Here is a 26,749-nt window from a genome sequence, read left to right on the forward strand (position 1 = left end):
GGTCCTCTGTGTCCCAGTCTGATGCTCTATCCACTGTGCCACTGCTTGGTCAGGCTCATCTATTTTTTTTTTCTGGAAGGCAATCGCTCTTCATCAGCTCTCTGGGCAGAGAGGTGGCAACAGGTGAAAAGTAGCCACTAGAGATGAACATTTTGCTACAGAGCCCTTTGTGCCTTGAGGTAGAAAAATTTCCAGCTCTGAAGAGAAAGGATAGAAGAAACACCATTATTTGAAAGGGGGAAAAACGTTCAAATAGTAGTCATTTGCTTTTTCTTAATCTTCTAGCTGTTTCATATAGAACAAATGGCCTGGACTCCCAAAAGTTCCTGTAGATCCAGCTCCCCAAAATTGAGATCCCCACGGATGTAGTAATGTGCCTGATGCAAACATTGTTTTGGTGACTTATCATGAAGCCAGAAATATGCCAGCAAGTCCTTTTTTTTTCCCATTTTTTAAAAAGATCTATCAAAAAAACTTTTATATTCAAAGTTAAAAAACTAATAATCAAAAAATGTGGGCCCACCTCAAATCACTGGGGGATGGATATATATACATATACATATATAAACATATGCATATACATATATACACACACACACATACATATACATATATATAATTTCCCCTGATTTAAGAAAATAAATATAGACAACATGAATGAAAACAAGCACTTTAGAAGAGTTAAAAGTGTGCACTTTTTTTTTTGTATTTTTCTAAAGTGAGAAGTGGGGGCAGAGACAGACTCCTGCATGTGCCCGACCGGGATCCACCTGGCATACCCACTAGGAGGCAATGCTCTGCCCATCTGGGGCGTTGCTCCACTGCAACCGGAGCCATTCTAGCACCTGAGGCAGAGGCCATGGAGCCATCCTCAGCGCCTGGGCCAACTTTGCTCCAATGGAGCCTTGACTGTGGGAGGGGAAGAGAGACAGAGAGAAAGGAGAGGGGGAAGGGTGGAGAAGCAGATGGGCGCTTCTCCTGTTTTCCCTGTCTGAGAATCAAACCTGGGACCTCCACATGCCGGGACGATGCTCTACCATGAGTCAACCAGCCAGCACTAAAAGTGTGCACTTCTTATTCAGCAGGTCATGTTTCACCAAAAAGGGGCTGGTAAATGACAGCTGGTTAGTAGTGCACTCAGGTCAGAGTTTACATACAGACTTGCACTGTTCATTTCCAACTGCACCAAAGATGCAGAAATGGATTCAAACAATATCACCATCAGGCAACAACATCTGTGAAAAAGATCTGGTTTCAAGGGGTTTTCAGTGCGGGGACATGGGAGGCACCTGCCAGCTCCTAAAAATTCTGAGTACTGCAGTTATAGATGTGGGATTCAGCCTGTACATATCAGTTTGGCAGAACTGATACCTAATTTTTTGTTGAGTTTTGCAAACCAGTTGTTAAAATGGCACTTGTAATCAGGGTTCTCTCTACGGTGAGCGCCAGGGCAGCTGCCCAATGTGGAAATCACACATTTACATTCCTTACTCTTTTTTTTTTTTTTTTTGTATTTTTCTGAAGCTGGAAACGGGGAGAGACAGTCAAACAGACTCCCGCATGCGCGCCTGACCGGGATCCACCCGGCACACCCACCAGGGGCGATGCTCTGCCCACCAGGGGGCGATGCTCTGCCCCTCCGGGGCGTCGCTCTGCCACGACCAGAGCCACTCTAGCGCCTGGGGCAGAGGCCAAGGAGCCATCCCCAGCGCCTGGGCCATCTTTGCTCCAATGGAGCCTCGGCTGTGGGAGGGGAAGAGAGAGACAGAGAGGAAGGAGAGGGGGAGGGGTGGAGAAGCAAATGGGCACTTCTCCTGTGTGCCCTGGCTGGGAATTGAACCCGGGACTTCTGCACGCCAGGCCGATGCTCTACCACTGAGCCAACCGGCCAGGGCCTCCTTACTCTTTTTTAATGTTCATCTGCATAACAGTGTATTCTAAGTGCCCAGAGTAATGTTCATTCTGTCCATAGGTGAAAAAAATTGCAAGTGAGGACACCAATCAAAAAGCAATATGAAAATATCTTAAATAACAGTTTTATTGTTTTTTTGTGTGGTATTATTTAATATATTTTCATTAATATTTTAAAACTCTTTGTTATAATCTAGTTTTGTGTACCTCTTTTATTGTTCTTAAGTATTAAATGCATGAAATAATAAACTACCTTTCAGTATATCACTTTTTAAAAATTTATTTTCTATTTATTGATTTCAGTGAGAGAGGAAGGGAGAGACAGAGAAAGACAGGAACATGGAGCTGTTTCTGCATGTGCCCTGACCGGGCATTGAACCGGCAACCTCTGTGCTTCAGGATGATGCTCTAACCAACTGTGCTAACCGGCCGGGGCTCATTTTTTTATACTTAAAGTGGTCATTAGAGCAGAGAACTGGTTGTTAAATTATTTGAATCCCACCATTGTGCAGTTACACCCAGTTTTGTGTGCAACTCACTGTCCTGTTTCTTGCGGCTACCTCCCAAGCTCAGTGGGACAGAGTAAGATGTAGGTGGGCTTCGTCCATGGCTGTTTCAGGATAATGAAGGTCTGTCCCTGGGCCCTGCTGTGTAGAGGGGCAACAGGGTGGAGAATGAGCCGGGCCCAGACCACAGGTACTCTGGACAGCAGTATCTGGGCCACACTTAGCAATTCCCTCCATTCAGCAAGGATTCCTTTGACCTGTAGCATGTTAGACCCTTCCTGTGCATGATACAAAGTCAGCCCCTCCCTCTGGATGAGCCTTGCCCTCTCCAGCACTTCCCCTGCACTCTGCCTGCTCCTTAGTGGTTCTGCTCTGCTAAGCCTTTCAAAGTGTTCCATCACCTGTACCTCTTCCTATAAGGTAAGTGCCTTCTGCTTTATTCCTCTCTACACAGTCACTTACCCCAAAGCCCTCCTCCTAGAAGGACACCCTGACCCTCTCTCCCCCTCTCCCTGACCCTGCCGAATGAGCCAGTGAAGGCAGGCAACAGAGCCTTTGGTGAAGGTGGGGTACAGTGAGGATGCCTACAGACTGGGAAGCCCTGAGGTTGGGGGGGTCTGGGCAACTTGAGATCTCTTCCATCAGGAGGCTCCTCTTCCTCTGCCCAGGCAGAGTTCAGTGGTTCTGCAGACAGTCCACATTCCTCACTGATGAGCTTAGATCTTGCAGTTTCTCTTTTCCATTTCTTTGAAGTCATTCCAGTTTTCATTAGCTTATTTTACTCTGGGACTTCTTTCTCTTTCTTACAGGGAATTTCTTCTCAGCCTGAGCTCTGAAGATTGACTAGCTCCTTCTGAGTTCTTCCTGAAGAGTCTCTGGCCCTCAGTGACACCCACCCCATACTCCTCCTGGTCCCCCACTCCCAAACTCACCCCTTTTAGCTTATTCAGGACCTGAGGTAGGATAAAGGAAGTAACCAAATGACCAATTCATGTCTGTAAAAGCTGTCATGACCACAGGGTGCTGAGCTCCCCTGAAGACGTGTCCCAGTCCAGGAACAGGACACAAAGCACAGAGTTTAAGGTGTGTGGGGGCTGGCCAGCTCCCCAACACATCTGTGGAATATGGAAGGTAATAGATGCAGATGGTCCTGAAGTGTAACAGAACCCTAGAAGTTTGAAATCATAAGAATTCAGGAAGATAATTTTCCTCTCTGGAGGGCTTTACACCCCCCCCCCTTGGTACTGCCTCCTCACGCTCCCCAGTCTTTCATAGCTCTAGACAGAACAAACACAGTCCATGGTGATATAACTAGCAAATCAAGGCATAAATGACTCCTAAACACACAAAGTGATTTTAAGATATAAAAACAGTGCTTAAAATGTTAAGTGCCTATAATTTCAAAGTTTCTGGGAATTTTATGTCTTGAAAGTAAGTTTACTCCCAGGTTTCCCAAGGCCATTCCTATCTGTCCCTTGTGACCGACATTCTCTAGTAGCCTCCCTGGAATGAATGTCCACCTTCAAAGGCATCAGAAACCACCTGCTGCCATGGCCCTGGGCAGATGGAAGTGGGTGGCTAAGGCTGGAAAAGCCCAGGACGAGGGAAGGGAAGGAGCAGCCACTGAAAACCTCTTCAACACAGGCCAGGGAAGAGACAATTCAGAGAAAGTAGGGCAGCGAGGCTCTGGGTTTTTAGCCAACTAAAAAGAAGAAAAGATCCAACAGCTGCAGGCTGGATTTAAATTAGTCTGTAGAAAGAGTATCTCAGTGTTTATGGGTTTTGAGACTCCAGAGTTCCTTGCCCAGAAGAATCTCCTTCCCTGTACCAGAAGGGGGGGAGGAGGGGTCAGGAGGAAGAGGAACTCCGAAAAAGAAGCAGGTTGTTTTTGACCTTGGGGATGTTTTGATCTTGCCACGAATGTTACTGGTAAAAACAGTCAACATAAAAGTAAGCTGACAATGGCAAAGATAAAATTCACAGTAACTGACCAGAGAAGTCATTTTGTTATTAACACTGAACACTGCAAATAGCAACAGCAACAACAACTAGGGGAGAAAATGTGCCAACATTAAAAAATAAAACTGACAGGCTAAAACTGGGAATGGCAAAACTCTTACTGATTAAAATTTCTGACTAAAACACCAACTTTTCATTGTGGAATTTACACATAAAAGAGTTGGTATTAACAGAATAAGGGATAACATTTAAAATGGTTTAACTGATCTATATAGAAAATTGATCAAGGAATGAAGTTGGTTTGATGGAGTTATACTGGAAAATGTTTCTTGATGAAAATGAATCAAAGTTGATATAATTCAGATTAAAAATTTGTATTTACATACTTTCTCACTCAAGAAGTAGTAGTTGGCCTGTGTCCTCAACCTTCCTGTCCCTAAACTCACAGGCTCTCTCACATCTTTTTTTAAAATTTAATGATTTTAGAGAGAGAGGAAGGGGTGAGGAAGGGAGAGAAGGACAGGGAGAGGGAGAGGGAGGGGAAAGAGAGGGACATCGATTTGTTGTTCTACCTATTTATGCATTTATTGGTTGATTCTTATATGTGCCCTGACTGGAGGTCAAACCTGCAACCTTGGGGAATGGGGATGATGCTCTAACCAACTGAGCTACCTGGCCAGGGGCTTCACCTCGTATCTGACTTGAATCTTTGGCCATGTATACAGTGCTCTGGAGCTCCCTGGGTCTCTCTGAAGCTCTCTCCTCTGCTACTTCCTGCCCTTCCTTCTCAGTGGCATCTTGTCCTTGCCTTCACCTCCCATATCCAGTTAGCTGTCCCGACATAGGTACCTGCCTCTCCATCCCCACTGTCACTGTTAGGTATGCCCCCACCAGTCTTCCTTTAAGGACAATGGTTAACTATCTTAGTGGCTGCTTTTTTTTTTTTTTTCTTTTCTGAAGCTAGAAATGGGGAGAGACAGTCAGACAGACTCCCGCATGCGCCCAACCGGGATTCACCCAGCACGCCCACCCGGGGCGACGCTCTGCCCACCAGGGGGCGATGCTCTGCCCCTCTGGGCGTCGCTCTGCCATGACCAGAGCCACTCTAGCGCCTGGGGCAGAGGCCAAGGAGCCATCCCCAGCGCCTGGGCCATCTTTTGCTCCAATGGAGCCTCGCTGCGGGAGGGGAAGAGAGAAACAGAGAGGAAGGGGGGGGGTAGGAGAAGCAAATGGGCGCTTCTCCTATGTGCCCTGGCCGGGAATCGAACCCGGGTCCCCTGCATGCCAGGCCGACGCTCTACCGCTGAGCCAACTGGCCGGGGCCTTGGCGGCTGCTTTTGGTTGGGGGTCATCCTGCACCTAAGGCAGGAAGACAGTGGCCACAAAAAAAGAAGAAAACGTCACTGGAATCGATCAGCTCTAGGCTCCGACTTGGAAAGCACCTGCTGGGGTACAAGCAGACTCTGAAGATGATCAGACAAGGCAAAGCGAAACTGGTCATCCTCTCCAACAACTGTCCGTCCGGCCTTGAGGGACTCTGAAACAGAATAATACTATTCCATGCTGGCTAAGACTGGTGTCCATCACTACAGTGGCAATAATATCAAATTGGGCACCGTGTGTGGACAATACTACAGAGTATGCACACTGCTGTCACTGATCCAGGTGGTTCTGATATCATTAGAAGCATGCCAGACAGATCCGTGAGAAGTAAATCATGCAAAATTTTTCTTTATAAAACTGGCCAGAGCTTGGTTTAAAAAAACAAAGTGAGACAAAAAACCCTCCCCCAAAACAAAACAAAAAACAATGGAAACCTTCTAAACAGTCTCCTTGCTTCCTGTCTTGTCTTCCTTGTCTCCCTCCTCTACCCTGAGGTCAGGGTGGTTTTTCTAAAGCCTCCTTTTAAAAGCCCTCAGTGGCTCCTCAAAGCCAGAATGTAATCTAACTCCTTAGCATGAAAGGCTCTTTCCACCTGGCTCCCCGCCCCCATTGTTACAGGGATGAGCATGCCCGCAGTTCTCTCCTCACTGGTCTCTGGTCCTCCATCCCTGGTGCACTGGACATACCCGCCTCGTGCCTTCAGGTTCACAAGTCCCTCCATTCTGGACAGTTGAGTTTCTTTCTCACTAAATTCTTCCAGTATTTTCCAGTGGCCCCAAATCCTCGCAGCACCCCATCCTTTCCCCAACCCCACCCAGACTGTCTTTCTTCTGATTACCAGCATCTCTTTGGTGACCTTATTCGCTTCCAGAGAGACTCCTGGTTCTTCAACTTTATTCCTTCAGTTTCTTTCCAGGTCTAGCAAATGAGGTCAGTGTGTCTCGTAGAGTGGGAGCGGGTGGTCTGCTCCTGCTATTCCTTGTCAGAGCAGACCTAGGAGAGTGTCCATCAAGAAAAGACCTCTAGTTCCCCAAAAAGTTACACGTAGAGTTACATACAACCCAGAAATTCCACTCTTAGGTGTACCCCCAGAAATGAAACCAGGTCCTCAGACAAAAGCTTGTTATGAATGTTCATGGAAACACTATTCACAATAACCAAAAGTGTCAGTCAGTGGATGAGTGCAGAAACAACATGCAGTATGCCATATAACAAAAAGACTCAGGCATAGAAAGAGACAAAGTACTGATAAATGTATAATGTGGATGAACCTTATAAACATTATGCCTAGTAAAAAAGCCAGGCACAAAAGGTCATATATTACATGATTCACTTACATGAAATATCCAGAACAGGAAAATTTATGGAGGCAGAAAACAGACTGGTGTTGCCAGGGGCTGGGAGGGGAGGGGAGGGAGTGACTGCTTAATGAACATGGGGCTTTGTGTGTCTGTGTGTGTGCGTGTGCGTGTGTGTGGGGGGGTGATGAAAATGCTCTGAAAGTAGATAGTGATGGTTGCATAACATTATGAATGTATTAAATGCCACCGAATTATACACTTTAAAATGGTTAGTTTTATGTTATGTGAATTTCACCTCAATAAAAAATAACAACACAGAAAGGAAAGGACCTCCTTGGGGTGGAGGCAGAGAGAGTGCCAAAAACAGAGGATGATGGGTAATTCAATTCTCTGCCTCTGAGGCTTCAGAGAAAAGAGGGTAGATAAGAAAGTGCCTCTTCAATAAGTATGGCTGCCCAGGACACATCTCCCAAAGGCCACCCTTGAGCAGGAGTGCGAGGGGTGGGTGGATGAAAGCACACATGGGGCGAGCCCTCCCTCCCACTGCTGGGGCTGGACTCACACAGGGACAGAAGTTTAGGATTTGGAAGGACTGGAAAGGCTTCAGGCTTTAGGAGGAAACTCTTAACAGCCACCGAGGAGGGAACCCTTGCTTTTCTGCACCTCATCATGTTCAGTAATAAAACACGACATTTTACATCTAAAAGTACCTGCAAGGTAAGCCTCAGACGTAAGTGGATTCTGTGAAATAGAGTTTTATGCAAAGAGTGGAGATCACATCACAAAGCTGCAAGGAGAAATCTCTTTACCCAGATTACACAGACCTACTTGTCTGGTTTCTGTTTCATTGCCTGAGTCTGTTTTATAGTTGTGCTTTTTCATGAAAGCTTTTAAGGAAGGCTATTCCCTGACGTCATGCAAAAAAAATGTCTGAATACAATTACATTACAGAGCAACGCTTTTGGAGGAGAACACAGCCACAAAGCTTGCTGGTGTCCTGTTTCCTTCCCTTTAAAGCTATTTGTCTGCTCTCTAATAGCAGAAGCCCCCAACCCCAGCTCTTCTGGTCCCTCTATCTGGGTAATGCATGCACAACTGTGTCCCCCACGCCAAGAGCGGGAGGTGTGGCTGGCCTTCAGGATGTGGTGTCCAGCTGGGGCATGCTTAACACCAGTGCACGGTTCGGTTCCGAGCCGGCTGGTCTAATGTTGTGCATCTTACAGTCAAGGTGAGGGGACAGAGCCTCCTTCCATTGGCTTTCTCAGGAATCTCCTTTAAAGCCTCCGTCCCACTCCTCCCCTACTACTCATGCCTTATTCAGAATTGCCCCAGGCTCAGGGAATGGTTTTTCTTAAAAGCTATAATGAAAAACAGCTCTTCTCAATCAAAATCTGTTCTATTGTGAGCAAATGCTCCCATATTTTTCCTTTTTTCCGTTTCTTTCTCCTCCTGGCAGAAGCTGCCATACTCCTAAATTTCTCGTAGAGGCTGTTCCTTCTTTCTCTCAGTCTGGCTCAGATCAACACACTCCTTCTGCCATTTCTAGACAACCCTCTCTCTTCTCACTCAATAATCTCCTTCTTTAGATGTTCATACTAACCACCTCCCCATTCCTATCAACCTTAGGAAGACACCTGGCCTTTCTCACCGACACAGACTCACTGCCTCCCTACGGGCAATTTCAATGTCCATGAAGATGTCCCTCCAGCATTTGCTTTCACCGTTGTTCAACCTCAGTTCTAACACTCTCCATCACCAATTTCAGTCTACTCCCAATAACCATGATGGAATCTGAGAATCTGTCATTACTTAGAATTATTTCAACTTCAAGATCTCAAATTCTAAGCTTTTTCATCACTTTTAAATGAACATAATCATCATCTCTAACATTTATTGAGCATTTATTATGTGCAAGCACTATCATAAGTTCTTAACATGTATCAATTACATACATATTATTACATAGAATGGTATGTTTAAGGTTCTGTGAGCCCCATGGTACAAATGAAGTAAGCAGAAACACAGGTTAGGATATGAGATTTAAACCACATTGTCTATGCACTATGGCTCCTATACCTTTATGACCTCTCTAATATCCCTAAAGAACTTAACTTTCTCCTTCTTCCACTAAAGCTAAACTAGTCACTCTAATCCTGACCACATCCTTGACCCTGACCCTTCTCATGGCCATTGCTAGCTTTTCTCTATATATCCTAGACTCCCTGGATCTGTGATTCTCTTTCTAAGCCTCCAATCCCCTGGTCAACTTGACCTGCTACCAGGCTCAGCAGTGCCTTATAACCACCTCTCCCCAAACCCATCTACTGTTCTACTTTCAGCTACAGATTCTAACTGAAGAGAGGCAGTATGCTGATTAGGATCTCTATATAAATTCATGCTATTTAATCTCAGCTGGTCTCTCACTGCCCCCTGGCAATTCTTTCATTCATTTTTTTTGTGAATCCTAACTGAACTTCTATATAAACTGTTCCAGCTTTCTCTTCCTGTCCCTATATCCTACTCCCTAACCCAGGGGTCCCCAAACTTTTTACACAGGGGGCCAGTTCACTGTCCCTCAGACCGTTGGAGGGCTGCCACATACAGTGCTCCTCTCACTGACCACCAGTGAAAGAGGTGCTCCTTCTGGAAGTGCGGGGGGGGGGGGGGGGCAGATAAATGGCCTCAGGGGGCCGCATGCAGCCCATGGGGCCAGCCATAGTTTGGGGATGCCTGCCACTCATTCTCTTTTTTTTTTTTTTTTTTTTTGTTTTGTTTTGTTTTGGTTTTTTTTGCCACTCATTCTTATAGGTCAGTAGTAGTCAACCTGGTCCCTACCGCCCACTAGTGGGCGTTACAGCTTTCACGGTGGGCGGTAGCAGAGCAACCAAAGTATAAATAAAAAGATAGATTTAACTATAGTAAGTTGTTTTATAAACATTTATTCTGCCAAACTAAGCGAAAATCTGACATAAAGTACTTGGTAATTATTATTATATGCTTTAACTTGCTGTAACTCTGCTTTATAAATTTTATAAAGTAAAGTTACTTCCCTACTTTATAAATCACAATTACCATGGAACCAGTGGGCGGTTAGAAAATTTTATTACTAACAGAGATACAAAAGTGGGCAGTAGGTATAAAAAGGTTGACTACCCCTGTTATAGGCAATCTTGTCTTCTACAAGAGACATTCAACCTGAACTCAAACTTCTGTCCTCCCCACCTTCAGAATTTCTCTAATGATTCTTTTAAAACATTAGCCTGAAGGTAGAGCCAGGTCTAGGAAATGTGTTGTTAGGACAAAGGAGTAATGTCAATATTTACATGAGAGAGAACCCTGGAGACTGAGGGGGAGAGCCTCCAGACCAGGGGTCTCAAACTCGCGGCCTGCCGAACAATTTTGTGCAACCCGCAGACTAATCCACGAAGTTCAAAATATTTTGGATAAAAGTAAGCCTAGGGGCCTACTTGTATTTTTCATTTCTCTAGCATCCTAGCTAGATATTAGCTTAGTTAACAACAGTTGAGATGCAAACTACAGTTTCTGGTCATTTTGTGACACTGAGTAAACTGCATGTACGATTGTGCTTGTTGTACTGACTTTTTTTTGTTTTCAACTGCAGTGAGAAAAGTGTTGCGTAACAGTTGCCTTTTGTAGACCTAGTGCGGCCCGCCGAACAGCTCTGATCTTGCTCTGCGGCCCACATGCTGAGATGAGTTTGAGACCCCTGCTCTAGACCAAGGGAGGAAAGGGCATTGTGGTGGGCAGAGTTCATGGAAATGGCAGAAGGTACTGTGTGAAGAGTGTGTGGAGGTGAAGGAGCATTATTTTTGCTGAGTTTGCGGTGGGAGGGTGGGGGTATGAGAAAGACAGATAAGGTTACGGAGCGATTCACACTCAGGCCCTGTATTAGCCTATCTCTTCCTTACTTCTGAAATCTCTGAAGTTGGCTTCTCACTTCCCTCTACTGACCCCTCTTTCTCAACTCTCTCATGACATTTTCTCAATCCTTACCCCCTTTGACCTGACCTTTTGACAGTGTTTGGCATGACTAACCAACCCTGTCCTCTTGATATTTTCCTTATTTGAGTTTCATGACAATGGAGGCTCTTAGTTTTGTTGATGGGTCTTTGTCACTTCCATTGCTAGCTTCCCTCCCAAACTATCACAATGGCCTCCTAAGAGTGATCCCTCCCTTTAATTTTGTTCTCTTCCTAATTCACCCATTTCCCTTTCTCATTCAGAATATATGGACTGAGCCCCTACCTAACACATGCCAAGCACACAGCAGCTATTACTGTGGCAGAGTGGATCTTAATGTATAGCTCTGAGCGCGTTACTTATTTGCTCAAAAATCTTACTGGTGCTCTAGCGCAAACGATATTCAGATTCTTTGACCTAGTACTCCAGATTTCAGTGATGTCTGTTTTTTTGTGGCCTCCCTTCCATTCACCTTCTTTGGATAGCAGAAAACCCATACCCCCTAGAAAACTAGCCCCTCCACAGCTTTTAGTCCATGTGGCTTTGGTGGTGCTAATACTGCCCCCCACTCCAGGCATGGACACTGGCCCCAGGTCTAAGCCAATCAGGGCACCGTGTTCCCCACCTCAGATTAGTTCTGGGATGGGCCTAGAACCCAATTAGAGCCATTTAAAAAGTAATGAGACTTTAGTGACACTGACAGAACTGACCTAAGAGTTGGGTGGGGAGAGATGGCAAGATATTAGGTCCTTGGGACACTGAGCCCTTGGGTCATCCACATCTGAAGCCAGTAGCCCCAGAATTCTCACTTATGTGACCTAATATGCCCCTCTGTGCTGAAGTGGGTGGTCGGACTTTCTATCTCCTGCATGTGGCAGAGTCCTGCTTGATCCTAAGGTCCAACTCTGCATTCCAGCTTCATCTCACCCCACCCTACTCATGCACTGGGGCTCGTACCGTAATAACTCAGTCCTTCCCTGAACAGGCCTCACACTTGGCCACCCCTGTCTTTCTGGAATGCTCCCCCATCCTTCCTCACTGAAATTATACCCACTCTTCAAGGTTGAGTTCTAATGAACTTTCCTCCTAGCAGCCATTCTTCTCCAATTTCCCCCAGTAATTCAAATGTTTGTCAAATAAACGACTAAGTGAACAAACAATGACACAGAAACAGGGTCCAAAGGAGGGTAGAGTTTTCCAAACTCATGTGCAAACCTGGATTCCCGGAATCATGTTCATCATGAACTTGTTTGGGGCTTGGGACTTGATTTCTCTATCTTCCCACTGGGTTAAATCCCTGCTTCCTGGCCCTGGCCTGTTGGCTCAGTGGTAGAGCGTCGGCCTGGCGTGCAGAAGTCCCGGGTTCGATTCCCGGCCAGGGCACACAGGAGAGGCGCCCATCTGCTTCTCCACCCCTCCCTCTCTCCTTCCTCTCTGTATCTCTCTTCCCCTCCCGCAGCCAAGGTTCCATTGGAGCAAAAGATGGCCCGGGCGCTGGGGATGGCTCCTTGGCCTCTGCCCCAGGCACTAGAGTGGCTCTGGTCGCAACAGAGTGACGCCCCTGATGGGCAGAGCATTGCCCCTGGTGGGCGTGCCGGGTGGATCCCGGTTGGGCGCACGCGGGAGTCTGTCTGACTGCCTCCCCGTTTCCAGCTTCAGAAAAATACAAAAAAAATAATAAAAAATAAAATCCCTGCTTCCTACCCTCTGTGGCCATCACTACTTTGAGATACTGGCTTCTTAGAATGTTAATAGATATTTAAAACACAAAACTCCAAACTCCAAAACCAACCAAAGGGGGGGAAAAGACTGGCTGTTAAATAAGTTTGGAAAATCCTGGGTTAAACAGAGTTTTAAAATTTATTTATTTCAATGTGGGGAGGTGGGGATGCAGGGCACACAGCCTTTCTTCAGCTTACTCGTAAAGTAGGTACCAGTGCAGAAGGAAGTGCCGCATTCTTCCCTGCAGACATGCTGCAGTTTAAGGTAGTGTGGGTTATTTTATATACACGTATAAATACCCTACCCTTTGTTCAAGGTGCCTATTTGCTCTGCACACTGGCTATTATGAACACAGAAAACTGTTCATTGTTAAATATGGCATGCTAAGTGGTTTTGCTTTCTGGCAAATCTCCAAACCATAATTATGAAGGGACTCGAGCTGCTGAGGAATTCTTGGGTTACAGGAGGCTTTGATCCCGCCGTTGCCTTCTTTCCCTGACATGAATTTCCATGGGTGTGGCTGATTTTCATGTTTCCCCCCAAGTGCTGTGGGGTTGCTTGGAAGGGGAGAATTGAACAGAACTTCAAGGTGACCAGGGGCCTGGGCCCCTCAGGAACTGCTGAGACAAGGCTCTGGCTAAGTCTCTGTGCCTTTTCGGAGCCCCAAGTGGCTGTAACCAAGGGAATGCACAAGCGCCATCCAAGTATCAGGTCGGAATGCTGTGGCCTCTAATATTCAGTTTCCCACACACTCTGGGAATCGCGGCTTAAGCCTCACTCATTATTGGGTTTCCAGCTGGGGTAAAGCCTCTGTACTAAACGGCTGACAGGACTTTGCTCAGCAAAAGGCAACAGAACTCGCTTGCTTTTGGGAGGGAGCCAGAACAAAGTGTTCTTCAAGTGTCAGTTTCCACTGGGAAAGGCAAAGAATAGAAGCAGAGGCCCCTGGGGTCCTAATCATTAGCCCCAAAGCATGCTCTTCACTGTCTCTTAGGGCCTGCTTCTCACTGGTAAGTAGTCAGGTGGCCAGTCACAAAGAGGAGAGGTCCACTTAGGAGGATCCCCCACTGTCCTCCTACTCAATCTATTCCAATCCCACCCTTCCTCACTGTCATCTATCTTAGGAAGATGCATATGAGTTCATTCTGGAAATGAGAGACCTTTCTTCCTGCTCAAGGTGAAGATCAATGATTCACGTAGCTAAAAATACACTTAAGGCTTCTATCAATGAAAGGAAAATGAAACACACAAAACATTAAATTCCCCTGCTTATTTAAATTACAGGAAGAAACACAAAACCTTATTTAGTCGTTATAACCAACACTCAAATACGTAAACTTTAATTACATGTTATGGACCAGTGAAGCAAAGTGGGGAGAAGGAGAGGGAGAGGTGTGTGTCGTGGAAAGCCACCGACTAAGAGAGAGGAGAGGCCAGCATCAAGGCCCGCGCTCAGCAGCGGGGAGGCGAGTGGGAGGGGGAGGAGGCACAAAAAGGGGGGCGTTCAGTAGGTCTGGGGTGAGGTGACTTCTGTGTAGGACCCTAAGGACAAGGCTTATTCGTGGGAAACTACACTTACAACTCCTACTAATCTTTATCCTTAAACTTTCAGATACCCCCCCACATCTTGGAATGGGGGACCCATATGAGCCCACTGGAGAAGAACTGAATTTTGGATAAACAGTGAATAACTTTTTAGTGTAACTTTTGAGTATAATTATGTCCCACATTTACATGGGGCATACTTATATATACAAAGAAATTATTTGTGGTTTACTAATTGAAATTTAACTGGATGTCCTGTATTTTTATTTGCTAAAGGTGGCAACCCTACACCAGCGGCCAGACTGTTTTTTGGGCTGCAGCCTCAATGACCAGGCCAATATTTACACCAAGGGTCATGGGGGAAATCAAGTTGAAGGTGACCTTCGGAAATAAGGAGGGAAGCAGGACAGGAATCAGCAACTGGGGGATATCATTTCTCAAGCTTTCCTCACCTTAGCTGTTCATTTCCTGCTATTCTTCTCCAGGACAGCTGAGATTGGGTTGGCCCCTCTCCATGCCAAGGGTTATAGACTAAAGAGTTACGATGGGACTGAGTAACCTGGCCTGTATGGGACTTCCTGAAGAGAGTGGAAGGTTCTGGAGGTTCTAAGATAGAAAGCATGTTTGCACAACACTAAGGAACAAGTAAAGCCAAAACAAAACACAGTCCATAAATTGTAGGATGCTAAAAACATCTGTAAAACATTTTTTTCCTATTGCCTTGAGAAAGAGAGGGAAGGGAAAGGAAAGAAAAGGGTGAGGAAGGGAGAGAGCGAGAAGCATCAATTTGTCATTCCACTTAGTTGTTCCATTTAGTTGTACACTCATTGATTGCTTCTCGAGATCGAACCTATGACCTTGATGTGCCAGATGACACTTTATGTACCGAGCCACCTGGCCAGGGCCAAAAAGTATCTTAAACTCAATTTCAGTCACAATAACTTCCTGAGTGACATGACTGAGCCATGTCACCAAGCTCAGGGAGAGAGACAATGAAGCTGCCCTCAACCAGAAGCTCCAGGGTCACCTAGCATTTGCTAAAGAGATCTAAAATGATATCGACAGGGGCCACTGCTACTGCCCTTGACAAGTGGCCAAGAAGCCATCTTGGGGCTGAAACAGAAAGAGATGCTGTTCCTGAGTCCTGAGCCACAGACCCTGGGAGTGGGGGTAGGGGTGGGGATGGGACATGGCAAAGTTACAAATCATAACAGTTGGCTACAACTGAGACAGTAGGTGCTGGCTACCCCTTCACCTCTGCTTCACCTCTGATCGCACACCCAGCCAGTTCTTGCATTTAGGCTCCTTGCCTGGTTCCATTAGACACCGGAAACTGTGATTCATAACATATGGCTTTCTAGACATTAAAACATTATGTATTTATTTATAATAATAACTACTACTATTATAGCTTAAAATGGGATCATTCCATATATTCTGTTCCACTACTTGCTTTTTTCAGGTAAGGATACATCATGGCTACCTTTGCACGTCAGTTCATATAGGTTTACTCCTTAACCTTGAACTGCCACATAGGATGTGGATGTATCAAGGTTTATTTAATCCTTTTGGTGGACATTTAGGTTGCTGCTTTTCCTGCTATACACAATGTTGAAAGGTATAACCTTGTACATTTCTCTGTACACATTGTGCACATATTTCTACAGGATAAATTCCTAGAAGAAGAATTATTGGATCAATTGGTATATACATTTAAAATTTCTATAGATACCATTACACTCCCTATAAAAACGTACCAATTTACATTCCTACCAGCCAAGATCATGCTTGTTCCTTCACAGCTTTAACAATTTGGGGTAAGAGCAATTCTGATTCTTTGCCAGTCAGATATGGGGAAAATGACAGTGTGTTGTTGTTCTACTTGGCATTTCTTCATTAGTAGTCAAGATTAGCATTTTTTTTTTTCATATGTGTACTGTTCATGGCTTTTCTCCCTCCTTCTACAAAGTGCTTGGGTTTTGCTCTTTGCCTCTTTTTCTTCATTAATTGATTTTTAAAGAAGTCTTTGTATATTATGAATAAAAATTTAATTATCTAATACACCATAAACATTTACTCTAAGGAGAAGTTCATCTACTTAAATCTTGATGCTGTTTTCATCTGTTTGGGCCTCAAAGGAGTCTTTAATTTTTGTTTTGTCATTGGCTAACTCAGGGGTCTCTAAACCATATATGGCCCGTGGGCCGCATGTGGCCCCCTGAAGCCATTTATCCGGCCCCCGCTGCACTTCCGGAAGGGGCACCTCTTTCATTGGTGGTCAGTGAGAGGAGCACAGGAGTACTGTATGTGGTGGCATCGCTCACGTCCAGTACTACTTGTGGTGACGCAGGACGCACGCGTCATGGCTCCGGAAGCACATCATATGATGCACATGGTCTGCGGCTGCGGCGCCCCACATCACCGGAAGCAGTGTGAAAAAGCAGAAGTAGGAAGAAAGGCAAAGCACTATAACCATTACTACACAGTACAATGGCCCCCATACTCCCCGAAATATACAACAACATAATGGCCCCTATAACCTCCCTTTGCCCAAAAGTCTTCCCCCACATTACTACACACCATGTTTCCCCTATTATAAGACCCTGTCTTATATTAATTTTACCTCCAAAAGATGGGGGAGGTCTTATTTTTAGTTCCCATTGAAATACTGGTCAGTTTGTTGATTTAAATTTACTTTTTTATTTTAAATATTGTATTTGTTCCCATTTTGTTTTTTTACTTTAAAATATGTGCAGTGTGCATAGGGATTTGTTCATAGTTTTTTTATAGTCCGGCCCTCCAACGGTCTGAGGGACAGTGAACTGGCCCCCTGTGTAAAAAGTTTGGGGACCCCTGGGCTAACTATTTAGAAGGTATGTGTAAATATCCAGGTGGTATTTTGTTGTTGTATCTTTATTTTAAATTTCTAGTTTGCTTACAATCTGGTCAGAATGTGGCCATGAGAGGTTCTACTTTATGGAATTGAAATCTTCTTGGTGATTCAAAATATAATCAAGTTTTGAAAATGTTATGTAGCTATTTGAAATGGATGTTTATTTTCTGTCTGTAGAGTAAAAAGTTTATCCATATCCAGGCTATTAAATATGGCATTCAAATCCTTTTTAACCTTATTGTTTGGTCTGCTTGACCTTATAAATTTTGAGAAAGGTAAGTTAAAGGACCCTACTATGGTTGTAGCTGTAATTTCTTCTCATATGTCTTACCGTTTCTTTGGAGGGGGGGGTATATGTTGATGCTATTTTACCTGATGTTTAAAGGTTTGTGCCTGTTACATCTTCTTTGTGGATCACACTATCTTACATTATGCAATGCTTTTCTCACATCTTTCTACTTTTGTGTCTGAAATTTTAGTTTGCCTAATTGTTACTATTGCTACCTCTGTTTTGTTGCTATGTGCTTGGAATAGTTTTGTTTATCCCTTATTTTCCACCATTCCATGTTATTTTGGGTTATATTTTTTGCATCAAAGTGACATACAGTTAGATGCACGCCCTTCTTCCCTAGGCAGAGAACTTGTGCCCAGGCCAGAAGAAAATACTTCTTTGTATGTCTTGAGGTGAACCATGGCCATGCTATTAAGTTATAGCCAATGAGAGGGACACAGAAGTTTGTTTGGGGACTTTAGGAAGGTTCCCCAAAAGGGGAGGGCTCAAGCTCTTTATTGCTCTCCTTTCCTACTTTTCTTTTCAATGAGGATGGGGTGGCTAATGCTTTGAGCAGTCATCCGGGACCAAGAGGTGACCTTGAGGATGGAAGCCCTATGTCAGGATAGGGATGCAGAAAGACAGAGGGGCCTGGGGCTTGGGTCCCTCATGACCGAGAGCTGCCAATCAGCTTGGACTCCTCTTTATGGATTACTTTCACTTGAGAGAAATTTCCACTGTGTTTAAGCCAATGTTTGTCTTTTCTGTTATACGTAGACATGAGGATCTCTAAAAGATAAAACAGATTTTATCTTTTTTTGTGGGGGAGACTCAATCTAGGGTTATCCTTAAATTAAACTTAAAAAAAATTATAGCGGGCATACAATATTACATTAGTTTTAGGTATGCAACACAGTGAGTCAACGTTTATATACCTTGTGAATTGATCAGTACAATAAGGGGTTATTGTCTTTTTTCCTTTACTGATTTGAGTCTTAATTCCTATTTATTATATTAGTAGTCATGTTAAAAGGCTTAAACACATTTGGCCATTTATTTCCCAAGAGAGATCTTTTAATGTCTTGTGATGGTCTCTTGATCAGCTGCATCAGTATAAACTGGGATTTTGAAAAACTGTGGAACCGCATGCCTTTCCTCGACCCACTGAATCAGAAACTCCTTTTCACAAGAGCCTCAGGTGATCTGTGTACACACTGAACTGTGAAAATCTCTGCTTCAGAGGGCACTGATGTCCCCTCCCCTTTTCTGGGGAGTGTGTGTGATCTCCTCAGTATTCTACTTAGAACTTGGAAAGGTTCCCACAGAGAGCCAAGTGATCAGCAGGGCATTCTAGGACCTGGAAGAACTGGCCCTCACCTCTCTAGTGGACTTTTGTCCTTTCCCATCCCATTCATTCTCCATTCCTCATGGTGGACTCAGAGCTCCCTGATGCGGCACGGTACACCCTGGGTACACACTAGGTCCTCACTTAGTAGCCCACCCAATAGCCCTCCTTCTTCCTTGCTAACAGATGTCCAATTTTGTTCTGGGAGGTGATGCATCCAGCCTGTCTCATTCTGCTTTATGGGATTCTTCCTCTCTCAGCCTACTTTTGTAGCTATGATGGCCATGTACCCAGATCTGGCCAGAAAACACAGAGAATATCACCTGGGGCCTTTAGGGGGCATTTTTTCTTCCTAGATAAAAAGAACCTTGTGATAAGAAAACTGTATGCTCTTGCTCTTCCCTTCCTACCTAGAATATTGAGGTGATATCTGAAGGTGTAACAACCATCTTGTAACCATGAGAATACGCATGAGGTCAAAGCCAAAATGCTGAGGAGGACAAAGCAGAAGGGCAGAAAGAGCCAGGCAGGTTCTTGACTAAAAATCTGTTTCTTTGCCCCAACCCACCCCTTTCCTCCCTTCTCTTCCCACTGCTGCAGATTCACTCCCCCTGGTGTGACATGGAATTGAAGTCTATTCTAGCCATGGGCTATATTATACTCTACTAGAAAGCCCGGCGGTCATACGAAATGACCGCTGTTCTAGATATTATAAATTGTAATTAAAATGATTTGTGCAAAGGTATCTGCTAATTCAAACTGAATTACCCGGGGCAGGCGGCGAGGACACCCCTTTGCTTAGTGCCCCACGGGGTTTCCCCCTTCTACTTGCTTAATTGTGTTTCGGTCAGCACTCTGTCATTTTTTTGCATTTCTCTCCTGCCTTTGTTCAAGGGACTCATTTTGTCGACACAGGCTTTTTTTGTCTTGCATCTGAGGCAAGCCTTGTTTCTCTATGCTCATCAGTCTCATTTTGCCGAGAAAGACGCATTTGCTCTGCGACTGAAGCAAGCCTTGTCTTTCTCTGCTCAGTGGTTTCTTTTTGTCGAGAAAGCCGTTTTTGTGCAGCTTTAGCTCCTTTTATCTCCTCTTCAGTGCTGTATTTTCTAGGAGGCATTCTTTTTGTTTGTTTGTTTGTTTGTTTTTCTGAAGCTGGAAACGGGGAGAAACAGTCAGACAGACTCCCGCATGCGCCCGACCGGGATCCACCCAGCATGCCCACCAGGGGCGACGCTCTGCCCACCAGGGGGCGATGCTCTGCCCATCCTGGGCATCACTATGTTGCGACCAGAGCCACTCTAGCGCCTGGGGCAGAGTCATCCCCAGCACCCGGGCCATCTTTGCTCCAATGGAGCCTCGGCTGCGGGAGGGGAAGAGAGAGACAGAGAGGAAGGAGAAGGGGAGGGGTGGAGAAACAGATGGGCGCTTCTCCTGTGTGCCCTGGCCGGGAATCAAACCCGGGACTTCTGCATGCCAGGCCGACGCTCTACCACTGAGCCAATCGGCCAGGGCTCTAGGAGGCATTCTTAAAAGAAATTACGTTAAGATGTAGTTTTTATGTAAAACAGATGATTGCCAATGCAAACAAATGTTCACCTTCCCCCTGACCCGCTCAATTTGCGTTCAGCCGTGGCAACTTCACCCCATTAGCTAGTACAGTTACGCAAGCAACCAATAAGCTATCGGCGACAAACAGACACTTAAGCCGCATATAATAAAGATTCCTTACTTTTAATTTATAGTAACAGTGAACTTAAGCCTTTCCTTATAAATATCTCCCCAAATCACCCCCCCCACACACACACACCAAACCCACCACTCTAAAATGAGAACAGTGGGTGTTTAGTTCTCGGAGACGCTGAAATTATTTTTCCCAAGGATGAGAGCCAGTCATTCCAATCTAGGCAAACACACCCTCCCTCCCCCTTGCCCCCCAAATCCCCAGGTGGTTGACCCTGGGTCTGGCAGGCTATGTCATGGGGTGCTTTGCCTGTTGGGATTGCTTTTTAAAATTTTCTGTGGTTTCTGGGAGTGAATGCTGTCAAATAGAGTGAAAAGAAATTGAAGTCTGAAGTTTGGTGAACTTCTCCCTGCCCCTTACATGTGAATAATGACTTGCTGATAGAAGCGGCTTTTTCAAAGATGAAAGACAATCTGAGATTTATGGACAAGTCTGTGCAAAAAGATCCAGTACTGCTTGTAACCAAAGGGGAAACACGTCAGGAGAGTCCTAGATCTACACTGGTTGGAGGAAGGGAAGGAGGGAGGAGTCTGGGGAAGAAAAGGAGGCTAGAGGCTAGAGGGAGGGGTTGGAACTGGCTGGAGCACACGGGAAGGTCCATACTTGGGAAGATTTCTGATGCACATTTTCTGATTTCTACAGTAATATGGAAGTGACAACGATTTCCACCAAATGATGGTGAATGGGCCTGACCTGTGGTGGCGCAGTGGATAAAGCGTCAACCTGGAAACACTGAGGTTGCTGGTTCAAAAAAAAAAAAAACCCTGGCTTGCCTGGTCAAGGCACATATGGGAGTTGATGTTTCCTGCTCCTCCCCTTCTCTCTCTCTCTCTTTCTCTCTCTCTCTCTCTCTCCCCCCCCAAAATGAATAAATAAATAAATAAAAAACAAATGATGGTGAATGAAAGAAAGGTTCATTGTTTTTACCTAAATGCTATGCTGCGTACACCTTCTGCCAGCTAGATGGTGAAGGAAGGTGGGGTCCAGGAGAACTGGACATATGGAGATGAAGGAACCTTTTATCTGAAACTGGGAATTCTGCTTTCAAGGGGTCTGAGTCCTTACTGTGCTCTTGGGAAGTCACCAGAAGAACATTCCTGCCAATCTCTCAGTCAAATCTAAAATACTTGGCTGAGATTCTGCTCATGGTTTGACCGGTCTCTTACAACAACTGTTGTCTCCCCTGTCCCTCCCTTCCCTCCTGGGAAGGCCAGGGTGGGGAGGCAAGGAGCACAGCTGGGAGCAGCCCTGAGACCATGCATCTGGACAGCCTCCTGGGTCTTGTGGGTGCACAGCCAACATTTTTGAGTGTATATTTTATAACCACAGCCTCAAGTGTAAAAATAGAACGGGAAAAATAAAAACAGCACTCCCAATCAGAGCCTCAATCATCCTGCTGGTTAGAGAGGTCAGAGAAATAATAAAATTAGAGTAACCAAACTGAACACTTGAAGAGTGCTCACTTGCCCTGGCAACGAGAACCCAGGGCCAGACCTGCGCACAGCCTTTCCTAAGTGCTTAAGGCAGATCGGCTCCCACTTAAAATGTCTGTTATCACTCCTGTCTGCCCCGGAGAGTTATTTATGAAAGAAGGTCTCTCGGTCAGCCTGCCAAGCGCGGCATCTGTAACAGGGACCGACCCAGGCAGGAGGAGCTGAATGAAAAGCCCACAAGGCTGTGGGTCGAGGTGCCGCTCACTTCTGCTTCTGCAAACATGCCCAAGCGGTAACTCAAAACCTGAAAACAACCCGAATCCTTTTCCAAACACAAACCGAATCCTTTCTGTCAGGTCCCATATATTTCCCTAATTCCGTTTCCCCACCCAGCCCCACTCCACAGCAGAAACCAATTTCCTTAACAGAGTAGGTTCTGGAGAGTTTTCCTCCTCAAAGCCCTCATTTGGAACAGATTAAGGAGGAGGAGAGGGCAAGAATCTGATTTTTTTTTCCTTCTACCTTTGAAAAAAATTAACACACAACTCTGAAGCAGAGCAACAATGTTCTATGACTGGATTTTAAAAGAAGAGGAGAAAGAATTTCATTTTCTAGTATAATGGAACAGGATGGCTTGGGGGCCTCTGCAGACTCCCCTCACTCTAACCTGAGCCTGAACACTCGACCCTGGCTCACTAGGGGCCCTCGGGCTTGTGTGGGGCTGGGCAGGGGCCCCGGCCCAAGCGGAGCTGCCACCTCAAACCGCATGTCCACAATCATCACCAACGAAGCCCCACCATGCTTCAGGAGCGGTACAGCAGCTTGACATGACCCATCCAAGAACTCAGCCTGCCCAGCTTTGCTGTGCTGGAGACTCCGCACTTAAAAAGCTCACAGTGTGGGTGGGATCATAACCACAAAACACAGTAAGAGCTAAACAGTGTGTTTATTACAGCCAAACAGGGTCTTACAAAAAGGAAGAACATACAATGGCCTGGAAGGATTTGTGAAAAAGGGGGTCTGGGCTGGTCTGTAGAGCCAGTGCCACTCCTGCCGATGGATGAGGACACAGCAGGCAGAAGACCAACGTGGGCAGCAGCACGAGGAAAGTGCAGGTGTATGCAGAGACGACCTCTGGGCTCTTCTCCATGTCCCCACTCTTAGGTCTCTTCTGAGTGTGGTCTCCCCACCTCCCGACTAAAGACATCGGGATCTTTCTAGTAACTTCTAGCTATGGGTAATGGAATTGCAAACTTTGCAGCCTTAGTTTCTGATAAAGGTTTTTGGGTTTTTTTTTAATGTGTGGTCCTAAGAAATGGAGATAAGTAACTAAACAAGTTAGTGAAACATTTAGATCAAAATTCTTATTGTTGATTTTTGATGACCTTTTTTTTTTTAAAATAAAATTGGCCTTTCTTATTAAATGTGAGTTGCTTAAAAAGTAATTTGGATACAAATAAAGGGAAACCCGTTGTCCTGAGTTAGAATAACACCTGAGAGGGTAGACTCCCAACAGTTCTAGGCCAGAAGGCCTATCTTATTCATCTGTGTCCTCAGCTCTTCGCAAGTAGCTAGAACTTTCCAAGAACTCAGTAATTAGTGCCCGTGTGAAAAGAAGAAGATGGGGACAGCGAAAACCAAATCCACTGCCCTCTCCTTACACAGAAGTAGATTTTCTAGCCGCGTACGTGAGCCTCCTTTGCTGAGCCGTGTGGCATGTGACGAAGGCCTGGCTGGTAAGACCCCACTGGAAGTGACACGTGTAACTTCCAGATGCGCCTTTCCCTTCCCCCCTTCCTGCTCACTGGATTGTGGACAGGGCAGTGGGAGCCGGAACTGCCACCCTGACCACGGGAGGGATGGTGCCTACTGAAAATAGCTGGGCACCAAGACACAAGGAGTGGGTCCTGGTAATTGTGAACCATCTCAGCAGGCACTGACACTTTTACGTAAGGAGGGAGAAGCTACCTTGTTTAAGCTTCTTCTAACTTGGTTACAGGTGTCAAATCTATAGCTTACTAAACACCAACTGTTTCATGTTCAAAACCCCAAGAAAATACTTGGAAAATCCATTTCAAGATATGCCCCAAACCAAGATCCTTAGTTGTATTCCAGTATCTTGAATGTGGGGTGGAGGAATGGAGAGGGAGGGAGGGAGGGAGTGGGAGAAGGAAGGAGGAAAGAGAGGGAAGGAAGGAGGGAGGAAGAGAAGGAGAGGAGAGAGAAGGAGAGAGGGAAGGGGGGAGGGAGGGAAGGAGGGAGGGAAGGAGAAGGGGAGGGGGAGATAGAGAGAAGCTGCTGTCAAAGCCAATCCTTGTCTCTGATTCTCACTTGATACTCCCTGCCTTTCCTCCTGTGGACAAGCCTCATAAGAAATCACTTTTGAAAAGCTGAATTACTGAACTACAGTGAGGATTTCCTGCTCATTTAGATGGGGGGGGGGGGGGTTCTTACTCTTGCTAATCATGATGCATCAGTGAACCAGCCAGAGCATAACTCCTAAAATCCCATTCTCCTCACCCATAAATATGTTCACATCCAAACTGCTCCTGTGTACTCTTTACAAAGCCAGTCTGAGAGGCATGCAGATTTACAACACACCAATCTACACATATATCTAAACGTGTACACACACACACACACACACACACACACACGTAAACATTCTCCCTGTGAGGCCCTGGCACCTGCAGAGCTACCTTCCGGTCTGTTCCTCTGTCTGTATGAGCTTCCGCAACAGGGATTCTTGAAGTCAAAAAAGAGCAGAAGAATGAGGAAACCCAGGCTGTCACTGTGAGAGGCTTGAGTACTTGGGGGTTTTGTGGGCAGGATGAGGGCTTCACATGTCTCTGACGTCACCCTTCATACCTCCTGGGGTAACAGAAAGATGTTGAAGAATGAGGGGCCAGACAGTGGCCAGATGTACTTTCTCGGGCAATAGCTATGCCGTGACAGTCTGGATTTGACACTCATTTGATTGCTGGGGCCAGAGGAAGAAGAGGAGTCCTCTGGCAAGTCTGTAGGTAAATGGGCTTGGATGGGGTCAACCCCCAGTGAAGGGTGGGGAAGGAGCGCTCAGGACCAGTCAGCAGGACTCCTTAGTCATTCTAACGAGCCCAGGGCCCATCTGATCATCTCGGGCAGAGAGGTGACCCTCCCTCACTCTTAATTTTTATTTTATTTATTCATTTTAGAGAGGAGAGAGAGAGAGAGAGAGAGACAGAGAGAGAAGGGGGGGAGGAGCAGGAAGCATCAACTCCCATATGTGCCTTGACCAGGCAAGCCCAGGGTTTCGAACCGGCGACCTCAGCATTTCCAGGTTGACGCTCTATCCACTGCGCCACCACAGGTCAGGCCCTCCCTCACTCTTGAAACTAGCTTAGGTTCAAAAAAGAAGACTGCTTGTAATAGTGAAAGAAGGAATCACGTGTCCTGACGAAAGTGCCGGAGAAAAGGAATGCACAGAAGAGAAGAGCTGGGGCCATGAGCAGAGACAACACTCAGCGGGACCTGGGCTCGTCCTGACTGAGAGAGAAGACACAACTCTGCCAGCCACGTCAGCGCCAGATGGCCTCAGTCGCAGACTGTGGGCTTATCATCACCCACAGGGGTCAGTCACCTTGGGCCCGGGGAGCCTGGCTTTCATGAACAACAACAGTGGAAGCAAAGCAATACAAAAAAAGATCGTCATTTCCTCGAGAGGAGCCTGTTGTTGTCTCTCTGGGGCTTAGTTACTGGAAGGCCATGGAAACAATCCCATTGCCCTGGCAACCAGGCCCGGCCAGGTACTCAGTGGCAGTGGCAACCCGCTCCCAGATTTAAGACAGGAGCATTAGTTTGCAACTGCTTTTGCACATCAGGGAGCTGCCAGTGCTGCACCTGTGGAGGGGGACACAGTGAATGCTGGGGGCCCAGGCTTTCTGGGACAGCAACTGATGGGGAAAGGCGAGTTGGTACATGGTATCGGGCTCCACCGAGACGACCACCACCGAGGTGGCCACTGAAGCTAGGGCAGGTGGAGAGGGGCAGCACTGGCTCCTGCCTTGATCAAGTATCTCATTTTGAAGGAATAAAGGAGAAAAGAAAGAACCAGTCTCTGTGTAGCCACCTTCCTTCAATAGCCGTCTACCCTCACTCTGTCTGGGCAACGCCCAAGGTCAGCCTGGGAGTTAGCACTGAAATTCCTAACTTCCTGTGCTTCCTCCCCAGGCACCTTCGGACAGTGTCAATGGACACCGGACAGCACAGGGAGAGGCCGCCCAGGAGGAAGCGGGCCGGCTGCAGCGTGTGGTTTCACTGCTGGGCATGGTCCCATCGACCGCTCCGTGCTCATCCCCGTGACGGCGGAGTTCCTACAAGCCCGGTCTTCAAGGCTGTCTTCCACCTCCGCTACCCTTGCCCCCAGTGCCCATCTCACCCCCTGATGGATTCTTCTCGGTGCGTCCCCTACATTTCTGGCCCTGCCTTGCTGTAAATCAAGGCTTGGGGAGCAGGAGAAAGGAGTGCTGCTCTGTGTCTCAGTGTGCGTGGATTTTAGCCCTCATTTCCCACCCATTATGTGACGCTGGGGAAGTCATTCACCTTTCCTGGGCTTCAGTCCAATCTGTCCAGTAGGGGCTCTAAGACCCTCGAGTTGTGTGAGTCCTTTTTTCTAGGAACGGACTAGAAAATGGTGACACAATCAGCCTTGATGCAGGACCTTCTGCCATCCCTAGCTGCCACTGCCCTGGCGACCACACTTCTGTTCCCTTCCCAAGG

General features: G+C 46.2%; 1 protein-coding gene and 1 pseudogene across 2 annotated transcripts in view; one reads left to right on the top strand and one right to left on the bottom strand.

Annotated features, from left to right (window-relative positions):
- The window catches only part of THADA (THADA armadillo repeat containing), a 360,995-nt gene that overhangs the window by 16,942 nt on the left and 317,304 nt on the right, over nt 1-26,749 (bottom strand). The gene's annotated exons all lie outside the window — the stretch shown is intronic.
- LOC136328611 (large ribosomal subunit protein eL30 pseudogene) lies at nt 2,586-26,415 on the top strand (annotated as a pseudogene).

The sequence above is a fragment of the Saccopteryx bilineata genome, chromosome 3 (genome assembly GCF_036850765.1).
Source record: "Saccopteryx bilineata isolate mSacBil1 chromosome 3, mSacBil1_pri_phased_curated, whole genome shotgun sequence".
NCBI lineage: Eukaryota > Metazoa > Chordata > Mammalia > Chiroptera > Emballonuridae > Saccopteryx > Saccopteryx bilineata.